At 29.9% G+C, this 23633-nt stretch overlaps 27 non-coding genes across 27 annotated transcripts; all 27 read right to left on the minus strand.

The window, feature by feature from the left end:
* Positions 1-364: 364 nt before the first annotated feature.
* TRNAT-CGU (transfer RNA threonine (anticodon CGU)) lies at positions 365-437 on the minus strand. Its single transcript has one exon. It is a non-coding gene; the product is annotated as a tRNA-Thr (tRNA).
* Positions 438-1382: 945 nt separating this feature from the next.
* On the minus strand, positions 1383-1455 carry TRNAT-CGU (transfer RNA threonine (anticodon CGU)). The gene has a single exon. It is a non-coding gene; the product is annotated as a tRNA-Thr (tRNA).
* A 945-nt stretch (positions 1456-2400) lies between these two features.
* TRNAT-CGU (transfer RNA threonine (anticodon CGU)) lies at positions 2401-2473 on the minus strand. Its single transcript has one exon. It is a non-coding gene; the product is annotated as a tRNA-Thr (tRNA).
* A 437-nt stretch (positions 2474-2910) lies between these two features.
* Positions 2911-2984, minus strand: TRNAT-AGU (transfer RNA threonine (anticodon AGU)). Its single transcript has one exon. It is a non-coding gene; the product is annotated as a tRNA-Thr (tRNA).
* A 435-nt stretch (positions 2985-3419) lies between these two features.
* Positions 3420-3492, minus strand: TRNAT-UGU (transfer RNA threonine (anticodon UGU)). Its single transcript has one exon. It is a non-coding gene; the product is annotated as a tRNA-Thr (tRNA).
* Positions 3493-4437: 945 nt separating this feature from the next.
* Positions 4438-4510, minus strand: TRNAT-CGU (transfer RNA threonine (anticodon CGU)). The gene has a single exon. It is a non-coding gene; the product is annotated as a tRNA-Thr (tRNA).
* Positions 4511-5965: 1455 nt separating this feature from the next.
* TRNAT-AGU (transfer RNA threonine (anticodon AGU)) lies at positions 5966-6039 on the minus strand. Its single transcript has one exon. It is a non-coding gene; the product is annotated as a tRNA-Thr (tRNA).
* A 944-nt stretch (positions 6040-6983) lies between these two features.
* On the minus strand, positions 6984-7057 carry TRNAT-AGU (transfer RNA threonine (anticodon AGU)). Its single transcript has one exon. It is a non-coding gene; the product is annotated as a tRNA-Thr (tRNA).
* A 435-nt stretch (positions 7058-7492) lies between these two features.
* On the minus strand, positions 7493-7565 carry TRNAT-CGU (transfer RNA threonine (anticodon CGU)). The gene has a single exon. It is a non-coding gene; the product is annotated as a tRNA-Thr (tRNA).
* A 437-nt stretch (positions 7566-8002) lies between these two features.
* TRNAT-AGU (transfer RNA threonine (anticodon AGU)) lies at positions 8003-8076 on the minus strand. Its single transcript has one exon. It is a non-coding gene; the product is annotated as a tRNA-Thr (tRNA).
* Positions 8077-9021: 945 nt separating this feature from the next.
* Positions 9022-9095, minus strand: TRNAT-AGU (transfer RNA threonine (anticodon AGU)). Its single transcript has one exon. It is a non-coding gene; the product is annotated as a tRNA-Thr (tRNA).
* A 435-nt stretch (positions 9096-9530) lies between these two features.
* TRNAT-CGU (transfer RNA threonine (anticodon CGU)) lies at positions 9531-9603 on the minus strand. The gene has a single exon. It is a non-coding gene; the product is annotated as a tRNA-Thr (tRNA).
* Positions 9604-10040: 437 nt separating this feature from the next.
* On the minus strand, positions 10041-10114 carry TRNAT-AGU (transfer RNA threonine (anticodon AGU)). The gene has a single exon. It is a non-coding gene; the product is annotated as a tRNA-Thr (tRNA).
* Positions 10115-10549: 435 nt separating this feature from the next.
* TRNAT-CGU (transfer RNA threonine (anticodon CGU)) lies at positions 10550-10622 on the minus strand. Its single transcript has one exon. It is a non-coding gene; the product is annotated as a tRNA-Thr (tRNA).
* A 946-nt stretch (positions 10623-11568) lies between these two features.
* Positions 11569-11641, minus strand: TRNAT-CGU (transfer RNA threonine (anticodon CGU)). The gene has a single exon. It is a non-coding gene; the product is annotated as a tRNA-Thr (tRNA).
* Positions 11642-12078: 437 nt separating this feature from the next.
* Positions 12079-12152, minus strand: TRNAT-AGU (transfer RNA threonine (anticodon AGU)). Its single transcript has one exon. It is a non-coding gene; the product is annotated as a tRNA-Thr (tRNA).
* Positions 12153-12587: 435 nt separating this feature from the next.
* On the minus strand, positions 12588-12660 carry TRNAT-CGU (transfer RNA threonine (anticodon CGU)). Its single transcript has one exon. It is a non-coding gene; the product is annotated as a tRNA-Thr (tRNA).
* A 438-nt stretch (positions 12661-13098) lies between these two features.
* On the minus strand, positions 13099-13172 carry TRNAT-AGU (transfer RNA threonine (anticodon AGU)). The gene has a single exon. It is a non-coding gene; the product is annotated as a tRNA-Thr (tRNA).
* A 435-nt stretch (positions 13173-13607) lies between these two features.
* TRNAT-CGU (transfer RNA threonine (anticodon CGU)) lies at positions 13608-13680 on the minus strand. The gene has a single exon. It is a non-coding gene; the product is annotated as a tRNA-Thr (tRNA).
* Positions 13681-14626: 946 nt separating this feature from the next.
* TRNAM-CAU (transfer RNA methionine (anticodon CAU)) lies at positions 14627-14699 on the minus strand. Its single transcript has one exon. It is a non-coding gene; the product is annotated as a tRNA-Met (tRNA).
* Positions 14700-15645: 946 nt separating this feature from the next.
* Positions 15646-15718, minus strand: TRNAT-CGU (transfer RNA threonine (anticodon CGU)). Its single transcript has one exon. It is a non-coding gene; the product is annotated as a tRNA-Thr (tRNA).
* Positions 15719-16665: 947 nt separating this feature from the next.
* On the minus strand, positions 16666-16738 carry TRNAT-CGU (transfer RNA threonine (anticodon CGU)). Its single transcript has one exon. It is a non-coding gene; the product is annotated as a tRNA-Thr (tRNA).
* A 1964-nt stretch (positions 16739-18702) lies between these two features.
* On the minus strand, positions 18703-18775 carry TRNAT-CGU (transfer RNA threonine (anticodon CGU)). Its single transcript has one exon. It is a non-coding gene; the product is annotated as a tRNA-Thr (tRNA).
* Positions 18776-19720: 945 nt separating this feature from the next.
* Positions 19721-19793, minus strand: TRNAT-CGU (transfer RNA threonine (anticodon CGU)). Its single transcript has one exon. It is a non-coding gene; the product is annotated as a tRNA-Thr (tRNA).
* Positions 19794-20229: 436 nt separating this feature from the next.
* On the minus strand, positions 20230-20303 carry TRNAT-AGU (transfer RNA threonine (anticodon AGU)). The gene has a single exon. It is a non-coding gene; the product is annotated as a tRNA-Thr (tRNA).
* A 1455-nt stretch (positions 20304-21758) lies between these two features.
* Positions 21759-21831, minus strand: TRNAT-CGU (transfer RNA threonine (anticodon CGU)). Its single transcript has one exon. It is a non-coding gene; the product is annotated as a tRNA-Thr (tRNA).
* Positions 21832-22776: 945 nt separating this feature from the next.
* Positions 22777-22849, minus strand: TRNAT-CGU (transfer RNA threonine (anticodon CGU)). Its single transcript has one exon. It is a non-coding gene; the product is annotated as a tRNA-Thr (tRNA).
* Positions 22850-23633: the final 784 nt, after the last annotated feature.

The raw sequence follows: 23633 nt of genomic DNA on the forward strand, positions 1-23633 counted from the left end.
TCTTTTCTAAGTTCACACACTTCTCTACTCAAACACTTAAGATGAATGAAGACTCTTCACTTATTCAAAAACACCTCTCTAATTTGAAGTTTACCCTATTCATATCAATTTAAAATATACCTTGCTAAAGAATGGATTAGTTGAATTCAACGATAGAGTGATCATTCACCTCTATCTTGTTCTTTGACATTTTCTTTTCCCTATTTCAGTCAATGCATTCCTACAAAAATCTTCACAATACCAAGCATTTTATTTAATTTTTAAGATAACTTATTCTAAAGTTCATAGAACCAGATGTTTATTCTTAAATTGTATTCAACACTTGTTTGATGAAAATTATTCGGAAAGCATGGAGAAAACAGTTAGGTGCTGCTGAGAATTGAACTCAGGATTTCCTGTTTACGAGACAAGCGCTCTAACCACTAAACCACAGCACCAACGTTAATAGTAAAAAATGCATAAATAATTTATTGTTGATGATGAAAATGTGTTTTCTGCTATAAATTCTTCTTTATATGTATTGTAATCTTAAACACGAAAAGATACTCAATCACTACGCTGGATTAATATGTTTTAATAAACAGGTACTCTTATAAAACCCAATTTCATTTCTTGAATTCTTTACAATTTTTTTTCATGAAGGTATTAATATTGCTCAAATCTAGGTAGAAATTTAATCTACCTCTTTCTCATAGATATGTATTTTTTTCATTTTGCAATAACAGTATTCATTCTATAATCTTGAAAATACTTGGGTTTTTATAAGGTTTAAGATGATCTGTTCAACAGTAAGATGAATCAGACTATTATATTTTAATTGTATTGGAATAAGACCTAATGAAAATGATTTGTTATATTACAATGAGCAAAGCAAGGCACTGCTGAGAGTTTAACTAAGGATCTCCCGTTTACTAGGCAGGCGCTTCAACCAGCTAAGCCACAGCACCCACTTGATTCTTAATTTTGAAACACTTTTCTTTATGGTGTTCAAGGGAATATTGCTTTTTCACTTTCATATTCTTTTCTAAGTTCACACACTTCTCTACTCAAACACTTAAGATGAATGAAGACTCTTCACTTATTCAAAAACACCTCTCTAATTTGAAGTTTACCCTATTCATATCAATTTAAAATATACCTTGCTAAAGAAAGGATTAGTTGAATTCAACGGTAGAGTGATCATTCACCTCTATCTTGTTCTTTGACATTTTCTTTTCCCTATTTCAGTCAATGCATTCCTACAAAAATCTTCACAATACGAAGCATTTTATTTAATTTTTAAGATAACTTATTCTAAAGTTCATAGAACCAGATGTTTATTCTTAAATTGTATTCAACACTTGTTTGATGAAAATTATTCGGAAAGCATGGAGAAAACAGTTAGGTGCTGCTGAGAATTGAACTCAGGATTTCCTGTTTACGAGACAGGCGCTTTAACCACTAAGCCACAGCACCAACGTTAATAGTAAAAAATGCATAAATTATTTATTGTTGATGATGAAAATGTGTTTTCTGCTATAAATTCTTCTTTATATGTATTGTAATCTTAAACACGAAAAGATACTCAATCACTACGCTGGATTAATATGTTTTAATAAACAGGTACTCTTATAAAACCCAATTTCATTTCTTGAATTCTTTACAATTTTTTTTCATGAAGGTATTAATATTGCTCAAATCTAGGTAGAAATTTAATCTACTTCTTTCTCATAGATATGTATTTTTTTCATTTTGCAATAACAGTATTCATTCTATAATCTTGAAAATACTTGGGTTTTTATAAGGTTTAAGATGATCTGTTCAACAGTAAGATGAATCAGACTATTATATTTTAATTGTATTGGAATAAGACCTAATGAAAATGATTTGTTATATTACAATGAGCAAAGCAAGGCACTGCTGAGAGTTTAACTAAGGATCTCCCGTTTACTAGGCAGGCGCTTCAACCAGCTAAGCCACAGCACCCACTTGATTCTTAATTTTGAAACACTTTTCTTTATGGTGTTCAAGGGAATATTGCTTTTTCACTTTCATATTCTTTTCTAAGTTCACACACTTCTCTACTCAAACACTTAAGATGAATGAAGACTCTTCACTTATTCAAAAACACCTCTCTAATTTGAAGTTTACCCTATTCATATCAATTTAAAATATACCTTGCTAAAGAATGGATTAGTTGAATTCAAGGATAGAGTGATCATTCACCTCTATCTTGTTCTTTGACATTTTCTTTTCCCTATTTCAGTCAATGCATTCCTACAAAAATCTTCACAATACCAAGCATTTTATTTAATTTTTAAGATAACTTATTCTAAAGTTCATAGAACCAGATGTTTATTCTTAAATTGTATTCAACACTTGTTTGATGAAAATTATTCGGAAAGCATGGAGAAAACAGTTAGGTGCTGCTGAGAATTGAACTCAGGATTTCCTGGTTACGAGACAGGCGCTTTAACCACTAAGCCACAGCACCAACGTTAATAGTAAAAAATGCATAAATAATTTATTGTTGATGATGAAAATGTGTTTTCTGCTATAAATTCTTCTTTATATGTATTGTAATCTTAAACACGAAAAGATACTCAATCACTAGCGAAGGATTAATATGTTTTAATAAACAGGTACTCTTATAAAACCCAATTTCATTTCTTGAATTCTTTACAATTTTATTCATGAAGGTATTAATATTGCTCAAATCTAGGTAGAAATTTCATCTACGTCTTTCTCATAGATATGTATTTTTTTTCATTTTGCAATAACAGTATTCATTCTATAATCTTGAAAATACTTGGGTTTTTATAAGGTTTAAGATGATCTTTTCAACAGTAAGATGAATCAGACTTTTATATTTTAATTGTATCGGAATAAGACCTAATGAAAATGATTTGTTATATAACAATGAGAAAAGCAAGGCGCTGCTGAGAGTTGAACTCAGGATCTCCTGTTTACTAGACAGGCACTTTAACCAGCTAAGCCACAGCACCCAGTTGATTGTTAGTTTTGAAACACTTTTCTTTATGGTGTTCAAGAGAATATTGATTTTTCACTTTCATATTCTTTTCTAAGTTCACACACTTCTCTACTCAAACACTTAAGATGAATGAAGACTCTTCATTTATTCAAAAACACCTCTCTAATTTGAAGTTTACCCTATTCATATCATTTTAAACTATACCTTGCTGAAGAATGGATTAGTTGAATTCAACAATAGAGTGATCATTCACCTCTATCTTGTTCCTTGTCATTTTCTTTTCCCTATTTCAGTCAATGCATTCCTACAAAAATCTTCACAATACCAATCATTTTATTTAATTGTTAAGATAACTTATTCTAAAGTTCATAGAACCAGATGTTTATTCTTAAATTGTATTCAACATGTGTTTGATGAAAATTATTCGGAAAGCATGGAGAAAACAGTTAGGTGCTGCTGAGATATGAACTCAGGATTTCCTGTTAACAAGACAGGTGCTTTAACCACTAAGCCACAGCACCAACGTTAATAGTAAAAAATGCATAAATAATTTATTGTTGATGATGAAAATGTGTTTTCTGCTAAAAATTCTTGTTTATATGTATTGTAATCATAAACACGAAAAGATACTCAATCACTACGCAAGGATTAATATGTTTTGATAAACAGGTACTCTTATAAAACCCAATTTCATTTCTTGAATTCTTTACAATTTTATTCATGAAGGTATTAATATTGCTCAAATCTAGGTAGAAATTTCATCTACGTCTTTCTCATAGATATGTATTTTTTTCATTTTGCAATAACAGTATTCATTCTATAATCTTGAAAATACTTGGGTTTTTATAAGGTTTAAGATGATCTATTCAACAGTAAGATGAATCACACTTTTATATTTTAATTGTATTGGAATAAGACCTAATGAAAATGATTTGTTATATTACAATGAGCAAAGCAAGGCACTGCTGAGAGTTTAACTCAGGATCTCCTGTTTACTAGACAGGCGCTTTAACCAGCTAAGCCACAGCACCCACTTGATTCTTAATTTTGAAACACTTTTCTTTATGGTGTTCAAGAGAATATTGCTTTTTCACTTTCATATTCTTTTCTAAGTTCACGCACTTCTCTACTCAAACACTTAAGATGAATGAAGACTCTTCACTTATTCAAAAACACCTATCTAATTTGAAGTTTACCCTATTCATATAATTTTAAAATATACCTTGCTAAAGAATGGATTAGTTGAATTCAACAATAGAGTGATCATTCACCTCTATCTTGTTCTTTGTCATTTTCTTTTCCCTATTTCAGTCAATGCATTCCTACAAAAATCTTCACAATACCAATCATTTTATTTAATTGTTAAGATAACTTATTCTAAAGTTCATAGAACCAGATGTTTATTCTTAAATTGTATTCAACATGTGTTTGATGAAAATTATTCGGAAAGCATGGAGAAAACAGTTAGGTGCTGCTGAGATTTGAACTCAGGATTTCCTGTTTACGAGACAGGTGCTTTAACCACTAAGCCACAGCACCAACGTTAATAGTAAAAAATGCATAAATAATTTATTGTTGATGATGAAAATGTGTTTTCTGCTATAAATTCTTGTTTATATGTATTGTAATCTTAAACACGAAAAGATACTCAATCACTGCGCAAGGATTAATATGTTTTAATAAACAGGTACTCTTATAAAACCCAATTTCATTTCTTGAATTCTTTACAATTTTATTCATGAAGGTATTAATATTGCTCAAATCTAGGTAGAAATTTCATCTACGTCTTTCTCATAGATATGTATTTTTTTCATTTTGCAATAACAGTATTCATTCTATAATCTTGAAAATACTTGGGTTTTTATAAGGTTTAAGATGATCTTTTTAACAGTAAGATGAATCAGACTTTTATATTTAAATTGTATCGGAATAAGACCTAATGAAAATGATTTGTTATATAACAATGAGAAAAGCAAGGCGCTGCTGAGGGTTGATCTCAGGATCTCCCGTTTACTAGGCAGGCGCTTCAACCAGCAAAGCCACAGCACCCACTTGATTCTTAATTATGAAACACTTTTCTTTATGGTGTTCAAGGGAATATTGCTTTTTCACTTTCATATTCTTTTTTAAGTTCACACACTTCTCTACTCAAACACTTAAGATGAATGAAGACTCTTCACTTATTCAAAAACACCTCTCTAATTTGAAGTTTACCCTATTCATATCAATTTAAAATATACCTTGCTAAAGAATGGATTAGTTGAATTCAACGATAGAGTGATCATTCACCTCTATCTTGTTCTTTGTCATTTTCTTTTCCCTATTTCAGTCAATGCATTCCTACAAAAATCTTCACAATACCAAGCATTTTATTTAATGTTTAAGATAACTTATTCTAAAGTTCATAGAACCAGATGTTTATTCTTAAATTGTATTCAACACTTATTTGATGAAAATTATTTGGAAAGCATGGAGAAAACAGTTAGGTGCTGCTGAGAATTGAACTCAGGATTTCCTGGTTACGAGACAGGCGCTTTAACTACTAAGCCACAGCACCAACATTAATAGTAAAAAATGCATAAATAATTTATTGTTGATGATGAAAATGTGTTTTCTGCTATAAATTCTTCTTTATATGTATTGTAATCTTAAACACGAAAAGATACTCAATCACTAGCGAAGGATTAATATGTTTTAATAAACAGGTACTCTTATAAAACCCAATTTCATTTCTTGAATTCTTTACAATTTTATTCATGAAGGTATTAATATTGCTCAAATCTAGGTAGAAATTTCATCTACGTCTTTCTCATAGATATGTATTTTTTTTCATTTTGCAATAACAGTATTCATTCTATAATCTTGAAAATACTTGGGTTTTTATAAGGTTTAAGATGATCTTTTCAACAGTAAGATGAATCAGACTTTTATATTTTAATTGTATCGGAATAAGACCTAATGAAAATGCTTTGTTATATAACAATGAGAAAAGCAAGGCGCTGCTGAGAGTTGAACTCAGGATCTCCTGTTTACTAGACAGGCGCTTTAACCAGCTAAGCCACAGCACCCAGTTGATTGTTAGTTTTGAAACACTTTTCTTTATGGTGTTCAAGAGAATATTGCTTTTTCACTTTCATATTCTTTTCTAACTTCACACACTTCTCTACTCAAACACTTAAGATGAATGAAGACTCTTCATTTATTCAAAAACACCTCTCTAATTTGAAGTTTACCCTATTCATATCATTTTAAACTATACCTTGCTGAAGAATAGATTAGTTGAATTCAACAATAGAGTGATCATTCACCTCTATCTTGTTCTTTGTCATTTTCTTTTCCCTATTTCAGTCAATGCATTCCTACAAAAATCTTCACAATACCAATCATTTTATTTAATTGTTAAGATAACTTATTCTAAAGTTCATAGAACCAGATGTTTATTCTTAAATTGTATTCTACATGTGTTTGATGAAAATTATTCGGAAAGCATGGAGAAAACAGTTAGGTGCGTTGAGATTTGAACTCAGGATTTCCTGTTTACGAGACAGGTGCTTTAACCACTAAGCCACAGCACCAACGTTAATAGTAAAAAATGCATAAATAATTTATTGTTGATGATGAAAATGTGTTTTCTGCTATAAATTCTTCTTTATATGTATTGTAATCTTAAACACGAAAAGATACTCAATCACTAGCGAAGGATTAATATGTTTTAATAAACAGGTACTCTTATAAAACCCAATTTCATTTCTTGAATTCTTTACAATTTTATTCATGAAGGTATTAATATTGCTCAAATCTAGGTAGAAATTTCATCTACGTCTTTCTCATAGATATGTATTTTTTTTCATTTTGCAATAACAGTATTCATTCTATAATCTTGAAAATACTTGGGTTTTTATAAGGTTTAAGATGATCTTTTCAACAGTAAGATGAATCAGACTTTTATATTTTAATTGTATCGGAATAAGACCTAATGAAAATGATTTGTTATATAACAATGAGAAAAGCAAGGCGCTGCTGAGAGTTGAACTCAGGATCTCCTGTTTACTAGACAGGCGCTTTAACCAGCTAAGCCACAGCACCCAGTTGATTGTTAGTTTTGAAACACTTTTCTTTATGGTGTTCAAGAGAATATTGCTTTTTTACTTTCATATTCTTTTCTAAGTTCACACACTTCTCTACTCAAACACTTAAGATGAATGAAGACTCTTCATTTATTCAAAAACACCTCTCTAATTTGAAGTTTACCCTATTCATATCATTTTAAACTATACCTTGCTGAAGAATGGATTAGTTGAATTCAACAATAGAGTGATCATTCACCTCTATCTTGTTCTTTGTCATTTTCTTTTCCCTATTTCAGTCAATGCATTCCTACAAAAATCTTCACAATACCAATCATTTTATTTAATTGTTAAGATAACTTATTCTAAAGTTCATAGAACCAGATGTTTATTCTTAAATTGTATTCAACATGTGTTTGATGAAAATTATTCGGAAAGCATGGAGAAAACAGTTAGGTGCTGCTGAGATTTGAACTCAAGATTTCCTGTTTACGAGACAGGTGCTTTAACCACTAAGCCACAGCACCTACGTTAATAGTAAAAAATGCATAAATAATTTATTGTTGATGATGAAAATGTGTTTTTTGCTATAAATTCTTCTTTATATGTATTGTAATCTTAAACACGAAAAGATACTCAATCACTAGCGAAGGATTAATATGTTTTAATAAACAGGTACTCTTATAAAACCCAATTTCATTTCTTGAATTCTTTACAATTTTATTCATGAAGGTATTAATATTGCTCAAATCTAGGTAGAAATTTCATCTACGTCTTTCTCATAGATATGTATTTTTTTTCATTTTGCAATAACAGTATTCATTCTATAATCTTGAAAATACTTGGGTTTTTATAAGGTTTAAGATGATCTTTTCAACAGTAAGATGAATCAGACTTTTATATTTTAATTGTATCGGAATAAGACCTAATGAAAATGATTTGTTATATAACAATGAGAAAAGCAAGGCGCTGCTGAGAGTTGAACTCAGGATCTCCTGTTTACTAGACAGGCGCTTTAACCAGCTAAGCCACAGCACCCAGTTGATTGTTAGTTTTGAAACACTTTTCTTTATGGTGTTCAAGAGAATATTGCTTTTTTACTTTCATATTCTTTTCTAAGTTCACACACTTCTCTACTCAAACACTTAAGATGAATGAAGACTCTTCATTTATTCAAAAACACCTCTCTAATTTGAAGTTTACCCTATTCATATCATTTTAAACTATACCTTGCTGAAGAATGGATTAGTTGAATTCAACAATAGAGTGATCATTCACCTCTATCTTGTTCTTTGTCATTTTCTTTTCCCTATTTCAGTCAATGCATTCCTACAAAAATCTTCACAATACCAATCATTTTATTTAATTGTTAAGATAACTTATTCTAAAGTTCATAGAACCAGATGTTTATTCTTAAATTGTATTCAACACTTATTTGATGAAAATTATTTGGAAAGCATGGAGAAAACAGTTAGGTGCTGCTGAGAATTGAACTCAGGATTTCCTGGTTACGAGACAGGCGCTTTAACTACTAAGCCACAGCACCAACGTTAATAGTAAAAAATGCATAAATAATTTATTGTTGATGATGAAAATGTGTTTTCTGCTATAAATTCTTCTTTATATGTATTGTAATCTTAAACACGAAAAGATACTCAATCACTAGCGAAGGATTAATATGTTTTAATAAACAGGTACTCTTATAAAACCCAATTTCATTTCTTGAATTCTTTACAATTTTATTCATGAAGGTATTAATATTGCTCAAATCTAGGTAGAAATTTCATCTACGTCTTTCTCATAGATATGTATTTTTTTTCATTTTGCAATAACAGTATTCATTCTATAATCTTGAAAATACTTGGGTTTTTATAAGGTTTAAGATGATCTTTTCAACAGTAAGATGAATCAGACTTTTATATTTTAATTGTATCGGAATAAGACCTAATGAAAATGCTTTGTTATATAACAATGAGAAAAGCAAGGCGCTGCTGAGAGTTGAACTCAGGACCTCCTGTTTACTAGACAGGCGCTTTAACCAGCTAAGCCACAGCACCCAGTTGATTGTTAGTTTTGAAACACTTTTCTTTATGGTGTTCAAGAGAATATTGCTTTTTCACTTTCATATTCTTTTCTAAGTTCACACACTTCTCTACTCAAACACTTAAGATGAATGAAGACTCTTCATTTATTCAAAAACACCTCTCTAATTTGAAGTTTACCCTATTCATATCATTTTAAACTATACCTTGCTGAAGAATGGATTAGTTGAATTCAACAATAGAGTGATCATTCACCTCTATCTTGTTCTTTGTCATTTTCTTTTCCCTATTTCAGTCAATGCATTCCTACAAAAATCTTCACAATACCAATCATTTTATTTAATTGTTAAGATAACTTATTCTAAAGTTCATAGAACCAGATGTTTATTCTTAAATTGTATTCAACATGTGTTTGATGAAAATTATTCGGAAAGCATGGAGAAAACAGTTAGGTGCTGCTGAGATTTGAACTCAGGATTTCCTGTTTACGAGACAGGTGCTTTAACCACTAAGCCACAGCACCAACGTTAATAGTAAAAAATGCATAAATAATTTATTGTTGATGATGAAAATGTGTTTTTTGCTATAAATTCTTCTTTATATGTATTGTAATCTTAAACACGAAAAGATACTCAATCACTAGCGAAGGATTCATATGTTTTAATAAACAGGTACTCTTATAAAACCCAATTTCATTTCTTGAATTCTTTACAATTTTATTCATGAAGGTATTAATATTGCTCAAATCTAGGTAGAAATTTCATCTACGTCTTTCTCATAGATATGTATTTTTTTTCATTTTGCAATAACAGTATTCATTCTATAATCTTGAAAATACTTGGGTTTTTATAAGGTTTAAGATGATCTTTTCAACAGTAAGATGAATCAGACTTTTATATTTTAATTGTATCGGAATAAGACCTAATGAAAATGATTTGTTATATAACAATGAGAAAAGCAAGGCGCTGCTGAGAGTTGAACTCAGGATCTCCTGTTTACTAGACAGGCGCTTTAACCAGCTAAGCCACAGCACCCAGTTGATTGTTAGTTTTGAAACACTTTTCTTTATGGTGTTCAAGAGAATATTGCTTTTTTACTTTCATATTCTTTTCTAAGTTCACACACTTCTCTACTCAAACACTTAAGATGAATGAAGACTCTTCATTTATTCAAAAACACCTCTCTAATTTGAAGTTTACCCTATTCATATCATTTTAAACTATACCTTGCTGAAGAATGGATTAGTTAAATTCAACAATAGAGTGATCATTCACCTCTATCTTGTTCTTTGTCATTTTCTTTTCCCTATTTCAGTCAATGCATTCCTACAAAAATCTTCACAATACCAATCATTTTATTTAATTGTTAAGATAACTTATTCTAAAGTTCATAGAACCAGATGTTTATTCTTAAATTGTATTCAACATGTGTTTGATGAAAATTATTCGGAAAGCATGGAGAAAACAGTTAGGTGCTGCTGAGATTTGAACTCAGGATTTCCTGTTTACGAGACAGGTGCTTTAACCACTAAGCCACAGCACCTACGTTAATAGTAAAAAATGCATTAATAATTTATTGTTGATGATGAAAATGTGTTTTTTGCTATAAATTCTTCTTTATATGTATTGTAATCTTAAACACGAAAAGATACTCAATCACTAGCGAAGGATTAATATGTTTTAATAAACAGGTACTCTTATAAAACCCAATTTCATTTCTTGAATTCTTTACAATTTTATTCATGAAGGTATTAATATTGCTCAAATCTAGGTAGAAATTTCATCTACGTCTTTCTCATAGATATGTATTTTTTTTCATTTTGCAATAACAGTATTCATTCTATAATCTTGAAAATACTTGGGTTTTTATAAGGTTTAAGATGATCTTTTCAACAGTAAGATGAATCAGACTTTTATATTTTAATTGTATCGGAATAAGACCTAATGAAAATGATTTGTTATATAACAATGAGAAAAGCAAGGCGCTGCTGAGAGTTGAACTTAGGATCTCCTGTTTACTAGACAGGCGCTTTAACCAGCTAAGCCACAGCACACAGTTGATTGTTAGTTTTGAAACACTTTTCTTTATGGTGTTCAAGAGAATATTGCTTTTTTACTTTCATATTCTTTTCTAAGTTCACACACTTCTCTACTCAAACACTTAAGATGAATGAAGACTCTTCATTTATTCAGAAACACCTCTCTAATTTGAAGTTTACCCTATTCATATCATTTTAAACTATACCTTGCTGAAGAATGGATTAGTTGAATTCAACAATAGAGTGATCATTCACCTCTATCTTGTTCTTTGTCATTTTCTTTTCCCTATTTCAGTCAATGCATTCCTACAAAAATCTTCACAATACCAATCATTTTATTTAATTGTTAAGATAACTTATTCTAAAGTTCATAGAACCAGATGTTTATTCTTAAATTGTATTCAACATGTGTTTGATGAAAATTATTCGGAAAGCATGGAGAAAACAGTTAGGTGCTGCTGAGATTTGAACTCAAGATTTCCTGTTTACGAGACAGGTGCTTTAACCACTAAGCCACAGCACCTACGTTAATAGTAAAAAATGCATAAATAATTTATTGTTGATGATGAAAATGTGTTTTTTGCTATAAATTCTTCTTTATATGTATTGTAATCTTAAACACGAAAAGATACTCAATCACTAGCGAAGGATTAATATGTTTTAATAAACAGGTACTCTTATAAAACCCAATTTCATTTCTTGAATTCTTTACAATTTTATTCATGAAGGTATTAATATTGCTCAAATCTAGGTAGAAATTTCATCTACGTCTTTCTCATAGATATGTATTTTTTTTCATTTTGCAATAACAGTATTCATTCTATAATCTTGAAAATACTTGGGTTTTTATAAGGTTTAAGATGATCTTTTCAACAGTAAGATGAATCAGACTTTTATATTTTAATTGTATCGGAATAAGACCTAATGAAAATGATTTGTTAAATAACAATGAGAAAAGCAAGGCGCTGCTGAGAGTTGAACTCAGGATCTCCTGTTTACTAGACAGGCGCTTTAACCAGCTAAGCCACAGCACCCAGTTGATTGTTAGTTTTGAAACACTTTTCTTTATGGTGTTCAAGAGAATATTGCTTTTTCACTTTCATATTCTTTTCTAAGTTCACACACTTCTCTACTCAAACACTTAAGATGAATGAAGACTCTTAATTTATTCAAAAACACCTCTCTAATTTGAAGTTTACCCTATTCATATCATTTTAAACTATACCTTGCTAAAGAATGGATTAGTTGAATTCAACAATAGAGTGATCATTCACCTCTATCTTGTTCTTTGTCATTTTCTTTTCCCTATTTCAGTCAATGCATTCCTACAAAAATCTTCACAACACCAATCATTTTATTTAATTGTTAAGATAACTTATTCTAAAGTTCATAGAACCAGATGTTTATTCTTAAATTGTATTCAACATGTGTTTGATGAAAATTATTCGGAAAGCATGGAGAAAACAGTTAGGTGCTGCTGAGATTTGAACTCAGGATTTCCTGTTTACGAGACAGGTGCTTTAACCACTAAGCCACAGCACCAACGTTAATAGTAAAAAATGCATAAATAATTTATTGTTGATGATGAAAATGTGTTTTTTGCTATAAATTCTTCTTTATATGTATTGTAATCTTAAACACGAAAAGATACTCAATCACTAGCGAAGGATTAATATGTTTTAATAAACAGGTACTCTTATAAAACCCAATTTCATTTCTTGAATTCTTTACAATTTTATTCATGAAGGTATTAATATTGCTCAAATCTAGGTAGAAATTTCATCTACGTCTTTCTCATAGATATGTATTTTTTTTTCATTTTGCAATAACAGTATTCATTCTATAATCTTGAAAATACTTGGGTTTTTATAAGGTTTAAGATGATCTTTTCAACAGTAAGATGAATCAGACTTTTATATTTTAATTGTATCGGAATAAGACCTAATGAAAATGATTTGTTATATAACAATGAGAAAAGCAAGGCGCTGCTGAGAGTTGAACTCAGGACCTGCTGTTTACTAGACAGGCGCTTTAACCAGCTAAGCCACAGCACCCAGTTGATTGTTGGTTTTGAAACACTTTTCTTTATGGTGTTCAAGAGAATATTGCTTTTTCACTTTCATATTCTTTTCTAAGTTCACACACTTCTCTACTCAAACACTTAAGATGAATGAAGACTCTTCATTTATTCAAAAACACCTCTCTAATTTGAAGTTTACCCTATTCATATCATTTTAAACTATACCTTGCTGAAGAATGGATTAGTTGAATTCAACAATAGAGTGATCATTCACCTCTATCTTGTTCTTTGTCATTTTCTTTTCCCTATTTCAGTCAATGCATTCCTACAAAAATCTTCACAATACCAATCATTTTATTTAATTGTTAAGATAACTTATTCTAAAGTTCATAGAACCAGATGTTTATTCTTAAATTGTATTCAACATGTGTTTGATGAAAATTATTCGGAAAGCATGGAGAAAACAGTTAGGTGCTGCTGAGATTTGAACTCAGGATTTCCTGTTTACGAGACAGGGGCTTTAACCACTAAGCCACAGCACCAACGTTAATAGTAAAAAATGCATAAATAATTTATTGTTGATGATGAAAATGTGTTTTCTGCTATAAATTCTTGTTTATATGTATTGTAATCTTAAACACGAAAAGATACTCAATCACTACGCAAGGATTAATATGTTTTAATAAACAGGTACTCTTATAAAACCCAATTTCATTTATTGAATTCTTTACAATTTTATTCATGAAGGTATTAATATTGCTCAAATCTAGGTAGAAATTTCATCTACGTCTTTCTCATAGATATGTAGTTTTTTTCATTTTGCAATAACAGTATTCATTCTATAATCTTGAATATACTTTGGTTTTTATAAGGTTTAAGATGATCTTTTTAACAGTAAGATGAATCAGACTTTTATATTTAAATTGTATCGGAATAAGACCTAATGAAAATGATTTGTTATATAACAATGAGAAAAGCAAGGCGCTACTGAGAGTTGATCTCAGGATCTCCCGTTTACTAGGCAGGCGCTTCAACCAGCTAAGCCACAGCACCCACTTGATTCTTAATTTTGAAACACTTTTCTTTATGGTGTTCAAGGGAATATTGCTTTTTCACTTTCATATTCTTTTCTAAGTTCACACACTTCTCTACTCAAACACTTAAGATGAATGAAGACTCTTCACTTATTCAAAAACACCTCTCTAATTTGAAGTTTACCCTATTCATATCAATTTAAAATATACCTTGCTAAAGAATGGATTAGTTGAATTCAACGATAGAGTGATCATTCACCTCTATCTTGTTCTTTGACATTTTCTTTTCCCTATTTCAGTCAATGCATTCCTACAAAAATCTTCACAATACCAAGCATTTTATTTAATTTTTAAGATAACTTATTCTAAAGTTCATAGAACCAGATGTTTATTCTTAAATTGTATTCAACACTTGTTTGATGAAAATTATTCGGAAAGCATGGAGAAAACAGTTAGGTGCTGCTGAGAATTGAACTCAGGATTTCCTGGTTATGAGACAGGCGCTTTAACCACTAAGCCACAGCACCAACGTTAATAGTAAAAAATGCATAAATAATTATTTGTTGATGATGAAAATGTGTTTTCTGCTATAAATTCTTCTTTATATGTATTGTAATCTTAAACACGAAAAGATACTTAATCACTACACAAGGATTAATATGTTTTAATAAACAGGTACTCTTATAAAACCCAATTTCATTTCTTGAATTCTTTACAATTTTATTCATGAAGGTATTAATATTGCTCAAATCTAGGTAGAAATTTCATCTACGTCTTTCTCATAGATATGTATTTTTTTTTCATTTTGCAATAACAGTATTCATTCTATAATCTTGAAAATACTTGGGTTTTTATAAGGTTTAAGATGATCTTTTCAACACTAAGATGAATCAGACTTTTATATTTTAATTGTATCGGAATAAGACCTAATGAAAATGATTTATTAAATAACAATGAGAAAAGCAAGACACTGCTGAGAGTTGAACTCAGGATCTCCTGTTTACTAGACAGGTGCTTTAACGAGCTAAGCCACAGCACCCACTTGATTCTTAATTTTGAAAAATTTTCTTTATGTTGTTCAAGAGAATATTGCTTTTTCACTTTCATATTCTTTTCTAAGTTCACACACTTCTCTACTCAAACACTTAAGATGAATGAAGACTCTTCACTTATTCAAAAACACCTCTCTAATTTGAAGGTTACCCTATTCATATCAATTTAAAATATACCTTGCTAAAGAATGGATTAGTTGAATTCAACGATAGAGTGATCATTCACCTCTATCTTGTTCTTTGACATTTTCTTTTCCCTATTTCAGTCAATGCATTCCTACAAAAATCTTCACAATACCAAGCATTTTATTTAATTTTTAAGATAACTTATTCTAAAGTTCATAGAACCAGATGTTTATTCTTAAATTGTATTCAACACTTGTTTGATGAAAATTATTCGGAAAGCATGGAGAAAACAGTTAGGTGCTGCTGAGAATTGAACTCAGGATTTCCTGGTTACGAGACAGGCGCTTTAACCACTAAGCCACAGCACCAACGTTAATAGTAAAAAATGCATAAATAATTTATTGTTGATGATGAAAATGTGTTTTCTGCTATAAATTCTTCTTTATATGTATTGTAATCTTAAACACGAAAAGATACTCAATCACTAGCGAAGGATTAATATGTTTTAATAAACAGGTACTCTTATAAAACCCAATTTCATTTCTTGAATTCTTTACAATTTTATTCATGAAGGTATTAATATTGCTCAAATCTAGGTAGAAATTTCATCTACGTCTTTCTCATAGATATGTATTTTTTTTTCATTTTGCAATAACAGTATTCATTCTATAATCTTGAAAATACTTGGGTTTTTATAAGGTTTAAGATGATCTTTTCAACACTAAGATGAATCAGACTTTTATATTTTAATTGTATCGGAATAAGACCTAATGAAAATGATTTGTTATATAACAATGAGAAAAGCAAGGCACTGCTGAGAGTTGAACTCAGGATCTCCTGTTTGCTAGACAGGCGCTTTAACCAGCTAATCCACAGCACCCAGTTGATTGTTAGTTTTGAAACACTTTTCTTTATGGTGTTCAAGAGAATATTGCTTTTTCACTTTCATATTCTTTTCTAAGTTCACACACTTCTCTACTCAAACACTTAAGATGAATGAAGACTCTTCATTTATTCAAAAACACCTCTCTAATTTGAAGTTTACCCTATTCATATCATTTTAAACTATACCTTGCTGAAGAATGGATTAGTTGAATTCAACAATAGAGTGATCATTCACCTCTATCTTGTTCTTTGTCATTTTCTTTTCCCTATTTCAGTCAATGCATTCCTACAAAAATCTTCACAATACCAATCATTTTATTTAATTGTTAAGATAACTTATTCTAAAGTTCATAGAACCAGATGTTTATTCTTAAATTGTATTTAACATGTGTTTGATGAAAATTATTCGGAAAGCATGGAGAAAACAGTTAGGTGCTGCTGAGATTTGAACTCAGGATTTTCTGTTTACGAGACAGGTGCTTTAACCACTAAGCCACAGCACCAACGTTAATAGTAAAAAATGCATAAATAATTTATTGTTGATGATGAAAATGTGTTTTCTGCTATAAATTCTTCTTTATATGTATTGTAATCTTAAACACGAAAAGATACTCAATCACTACGCAAGGATTAATATGTTTTAATAACCAGGTACTCTTATAAAACCCAATTTCATTTCTTGAATTCTTTACAATTTTTTTCATGAAGGTATTAATATTGCTCAAATCTAGGTAGAAATTTCATCTACTTCTTTCTCATAGATATGTATTTTTTCATTTTGCAATAACTGTATTCATTCTATAATCTTGAAAATTCTTGGCTTTTTATAAGGTTTAAGATGATCTGTTCAACAGTAAGATGAATCAGACTTTTATATTTTAATTGTATCGGAATAAGACCTAATGAAAATGATTTGTTATATAAAAATGAGAAAAGCAAGGCACTGCTGAGAGTTGAGCTCAGGATCTCCTGTTTACTGGACAGGCGCTTTAACCAGCTAAGCCACAGCACCCACTTGATTCTTAATTTTGAAACACTTTTCTTTATGGTGTTCAAGAGAATATTGCTTTTTCACTTTCATATTCTTTTCTAAGTCCACACACTTCTCCACTCAAACACTTAAGATGAATGAAGACTCTTCACTTATTCAAAAACACCTCTCTAATTAGAATTTTACCCTATTCATATCATTTTAAAATATACCTTGCTGAAGAATGGATTAGTTGAATTCAAAAATAGAGTGATCATTCACCTCTATCTTGTTCTTTGTCATTTTCTTTTCCCTATTTCAGTCAATGCATTCCTACAAAAATCTTCACAATACTAAGCATTTTATTTAATTTTTAAGATAACTTATTCTAAAGTTCATAGAACCAGATGTTTATTCTTAAATTGTATTCAACACTTGTTTGATGAAAATTATTTGGAAAGCCTGGAGAAAACAATTAGGTTCTGCTGAGATTTGAACTCAGGATTTCATGTTTACGAGATAGGAGCTTTAACCACTAAGCCACAGCACCAACAGTAATAGTAAAAAAATGCATAAATCATTTATTGTTGATGATGAAAATGTGTTTTCTGCTATTAATTCTTCGTTATATGTATTGTAATCTTAAACATGAAAAGATACTCAATCACTACGCAAGGATTAATATGTTTTAATAAACAGGTACTCTTATAAAACTCAATTTGATTTCTTGAATTCTTTACAAGTTTTTTTTCATAAAGGTATTACTATTGCTCCAATCTAGGTAGAAATTTCATCTACGTCTTTCTCATAGATATGTATTTTTTTCATTTTGCAATAACAGTAATCATTCTATAATCTTGAAAATACTTGGGTTTTTATAAGGTTTAAGATGATCTGTTCAACAGTAAGATGAATCAGACTTTTATATTTTAATTGTATCGGAATAAGACCAAATGAAAATGATTTGTTAAATGACAATGAGAAAAGCAAGACACTGCTGAGAGTTGAACTCAGGATCTCCTGTTTACTAGACAGGTGCTCTAACGAGCTAAGCCACAGCACCCACTTGATTCTTAATTTTGAAAAATTTTCTTTATGGTGTTCAAGAGAATATTGCTTTTTCACTTTCATATTCTTTTCTAAGTTCACACACTTCTCTACTCAAACACTTAAGATGAATGAAGACTCTTCACTTATTCAAAAAGACCTCTCTAATTTGAAGTTTACCCTATTCATATCATTTTAAAATATACCTTGCTGAAGAATGGATTAGTTGAATTCAACAATAGAGTGATCATTCACCTCTATCTTGTTCTTTGACATTTTCTTTTCCCTATTTCAGTCAATGCATTCCTACAAAAATCTTCACAATACCAAGCATTTTATTTAATTTTTAAGATAACTTATTCTAAAGTTCATAGAACCAGATGTTTATTCTTAAATTGTATTCAACACTTGTTTGATGGAAATTATTCGGAAAGCATGGAGAAAACAGTTAGGTGCTGCTGAGAATTGAACTCAGGATTTCCTGGTTACGAGACAGGCGCTTTAACCACTAAGCCACAGCACCAACGTTAATAGTAAAAAATGCATAAATAATTTATTGTTGATGATGAAAATGTGTTTTCTGCTATAAATTCTTCTTTATATGTATTGTAATCTTAAACACGAAAAGATACTCAATCACTAGCGAAGGATTAATATGTTTTAATAAACAGGTACTCTTATAAAACCCAATTTCATTTCTTGAATTCTTTACAATTTTATTCATGAAGGTATTAATATTGCTCAAATCTAGGTAGAAATTTCATCTAGTCTTTCTCATAGATATGTATTTTTTTTTATTTTGCAATAACAGTATTCATTCTATAATCTTGAAAATACTTGGGTTTGTATAAGGTTTAAGATGATCTTTTCAACACTAAGATGAATCAGACTTTTATATTTTAATTGTATCAGAATAAGACCTAATGAAAATGATTTGTTATATAACAATGAGAAAAGCAAGGCACTGCTGAGAGTTGAACGCAGGATCTCCTGTTTACTAGACAGGCGCTTTAACTAGCTAATCCACAGCACCCAGTTGATTGTTAGTTTTGAAACACTTTTCTTTATGGTGTTCAAGAGAATATTGCTTTTTCACTTTCATATTCTTTTCTAAGTTCACACACTTCTCTACTCAAACACTTAAGATGAATGAAGACTCTTCATTTATTCAAAAACACCTCTCTAATTTGAAGTTTACCCTATTTATATCATTTTAAACTATACCTTGCTGAAGAATGGATTAGTTGAATTCAACAATAGAGTGATCATTCACCTCTATCTTGTTCTTTGTCATTTTCTTTTCCCTATTTCAGTCAATGCATTCCTACAAAAATCTTCACAATACCAATCATTTTATTTAATTGTTAAGATAACTTATTCTAAAGTTCATAGAACCAGATGTTTATTCTTAAATTGTATTCAACATGTGTTTGATGAAAATTATTAGGAAAGCATGGAGAAAACAGTTAGGTGCTGCTGAGATTTGAACTCAGGATTTCCTGTTTACGAGACAGGTGCTTTAACCACTAAGCCACAGCACCAACGTTAATAGTAAAAAATGCATAAATAATTTATTGTTGATGATGAAAATGTGTTTTCTGCTATAAATTCTTCTTTATATGTATTGTAATCTTAAACACGAAAAGATACTCAATCACTACGCAAGGATTAATATGTTTTAATAAACAGGTACTCTTATAAAACCCAATTTCATTTCTTGAATTCTTTACAATTTTATTCATGAAGGTATTAATATTGCTCAAATCTAGGTAGAAATTTCATCTACGTCTTTCTCATAGATATGTATTTTTTTCATTTTGCAATAACAGTATTCATTCTATAATCTTGAAAATACTTGGGTTTTTATAAGGTTTAAGATGATCTTTTCAACAGTAAGATGAATCAGACTTTTATATTTTAATTGTATCAGAATAAGACCTAATGAAAATGATTTGTTATATAACAATGAGAAAACCAAGGAGCTGCTGAGAGTTGAACTCAGGATCTCCTGTTTACTAGACAGGCGCTTTAACCAGCTAAGCCACAGCACCCATTTGATTCTTAATTTTGAAACACTTTTCTTTATGGTGTTCAAGAGAATATTGCTTTTTCACTTTCATATTCTTTTCTAAGTCCACACACTTCTCCACTCAAACACTTAAGATGAATGAAGACTCTTCACTTATTCAAAAACACCTCTCTAATTTGAATTTTACCCTATTCATATCATTTTAAAATATACCTTGCTGAAGAATGGATTAGTTGAATTCAAAAATAGAGTGATCATTCACCTCTATCTTGTTCTTTGTCATTTTCTTTTCCCTATTTCAGTCAATGCATTCCTACAAAAATCTTCACAATACTAAGCATTTTATTTAATTTTTAAGATAACTTATTCTAAAGTTCATAGAACCAGATGTTTATTCTTAAATTGTATTCAACACTTGTTTGATGAAAATTATTTGGAAAGCATGGAGAAAACAATTAGGTTCTGCTGAGATTTGAACTCAGGATTTCATGTTTACGAGACAGGAGCTTTAACCACTAAGCCACAGCACCAACAGTAATAGTAAAAAAATGCATAAATCATTTATTGTTGATGATGAAAATGTGTTTTCTGCTATTAATTCTTCGTTATATGTATTGTAATCTTAAACATGAAAAGATACTCAATCACTACGCAAGGATTAATATGTTTTAATAAACAGGTACTCTTATAAAACTCAATTTGATTTCTTGAATTCTTTACAAGTTTTTTTTCATAAAGGTATTACTATTGCTCCAATCTAGGTAGAAATTTCATCTACGTCTTTCTCATAGATATGTATTTTTTTCATTTTGCAATAACAGTAATCATTCTATAATCTTGAAAATACTTGGGTTTTTATAAGGTTTAAGATGATCTGTTCAACAGTAAGATGAATCAGACTTTTATATTTTAATTGTATCGGAATAAGACCAAATGAAAATGATTTGTTAAATGACAATGAGAAAAGCAAGACACTGCTGAGAGTTGAACTCAGGATCTCCTGTTTACTAGACAGGTGCTCTAACGAGCTAAGCCACAGCACCCACTTGATTCTTAATTTTGAAAAATTTTCTTTATGGTGTTCAAGAGAATATTGCTTTTTCACTTTCATATTCTTTTCTAAGTTCACACACTTCTCTACTCAAACACTTAAGATGAATGAAGACTCTTCACTTATTCAAAAACACCTCTCTAATTTGAAGTTTACCCTATTCATATCATTTTAAAATATACCTTGCTGAAGAATGGATTAGTTGAATTCAACAATAGAGTGATCATTCACCTCTATCTTGTTCTTTGACATTTTCTTTTCCCTATTTCAGTCAATGCATTCCTACAAAAATCTTCACAATACCAAGCATTTTATTTAATTTTTAAGATAACTTATTCTAAAGTTCATAGAACCAGATGTTTATTCTTAAATTGTATTCAACACTTGTTTGATGAAAATTATTCGGAAAGCATGGAGAAAACAGTTAGGTGCTGCTGAGAATTGAACTCAGGATTTCCTGGTTACGAGACAGGCGCTTTAACCACTAAGCCACAGCACCAACGTTAATAGTAAAAAATGCATAAATAATTTATTGTTGATGATGAAAATGTGTTTTCTGCTATAAATTCTTCTTTATATGTATTGTAATCTTAAACACGAAAAGATACTCAATCACTAGCGAAGGATTAATATGTTTTAATAAACAGGTACTCTTATAAAACCCAATTTCATTTCTTGAATTCTTTACAATTTTATTCATGAAGGTATTAATATTGCTCAAATCTAGGTAGAAATTTCATCTAGTCTTTCTCATAGATATGTATTTTTTTTTATTTTGCAATAACAGTATTCATTCTATAATCTTGAAAATACTTGGGTTTTTATAAGGTTTAAGATGATCTTTTCAACACTAAGATGAATCAGACTTTTATATTTTAATTGTATCGGAATAAGACCTAATGAAAATGATTTGTTATATAACAATGAGAAAAGCAAGGCACTGCTGAGAGTTGAACGCAGGATCTCCTGTTTACTAGACAGGCGCTTTAACTAGCTAATCCACAGCACCCAGTTGATTGTTAGTTTTGAAACACTTTTCTTTATGGTGTTCAAGAGAATATTGCTTTTTCACTTTCATATTCTTTTCTAAGTTCACACACTTCTCTACTCAAACACTTAAGATGAATGAAGACTCTTCATTTATTCAAAAACACCTCTCTAATTTGAAGTTTACCCTATTTATATCATTTTAAACTATACCTTGCTGAAGAATGGATTAGTTGAATTCAACAATAGAGTGATCATTCACCTCTATCTTGTTCTTTGTCATTTTCTTTTCCCTATTTCAGTCAATGCATTCCTACAAAAATCTTCACAATACCAATCATTTTATTTAATTGTTAAGATAACTTATTCTAAAGTTCATAGAACCAGATGTTTATTCTTAAATTGTATTCAACATGTGTTTGATGAAAATTATTCGGAAAGCATGGAGAAAACAGTTAGGTGCTGCTGAGATTTGAACTCAGGATTTCCTGTTTACGAGACAGGTGCTTTAACCACTAAGCCACAGCACCAACGTTAATAGTAAAAAATGCATAAATAATTTATTGTTGATGATGAAAATGTGTTTTCTGCTATAAATTCTTCTTTATATGTATTGTAATCTTAAACACGAAAAGATACTCAATCACTACGCAAGGATTAATATGTTTTAATAAACAGGTACTCTTATAAAACCCAATTTCATTTCTTGAATTCTTTACAATTTTATTCATGAAGGCATTAATATTGCTCAAATCTAGGTAGAAATTTCATCTACGTCTTTCTCATAGATATGTATTTTTTTCATTTTGCAATAACAGTAATCATTCTATAATCCTGAAAATACTTGGGTTTTTATAAGGTTTAAGATGATCTGTTCAACAGTAAGATGAATCAGACTTTTATATTTTAATTGTATCGGAATAAGACCAAATGAAAATGATTTGTTAAATAACAATGAGAAAAGCAAGACACTGCTGAGAGTTGAACTCAGGATCTTCTGTTTACTAGACAGGTGCTTTAACGAGCTAAGCCACAGCACCCACTTGATTCTTAATTTTGAAAAATTTTCTTTATGTTGTTCAAGAGAATATTGCTTTTTCACTTTCATATTCTTTTCTAAGTTCACACACTTCTCTACTCAAACACTTAAGATGAATGAAGACTCTTCACTTATTCAAAAACACCTCTCTAATTTGAAGTTTACCCTATTCATATCAATTTAAAATATACCTTGCTAAAGAATGGATTAGTTGAATTCAACGATAGGGTGATCATTCACCTCTATCTTGTTCTTTGACATTTTCTTTTCCCTAT

The sequence above is a fragment of the Lissotriton vulgaris genome, chromosome 12, assembly GCF_964263255.1.
Source record: "Lissotriton vulgaris chromosome 12, aLisVul1.2, whole genome shotgun sequence".
Taxonomy (NCBI): domain Eukaryota; kingdom Metazoa; phylum Chordata; class Amphibia; order Caudata; family Salamandridae; genus Lissotriton; species Lissotriton vulgaris.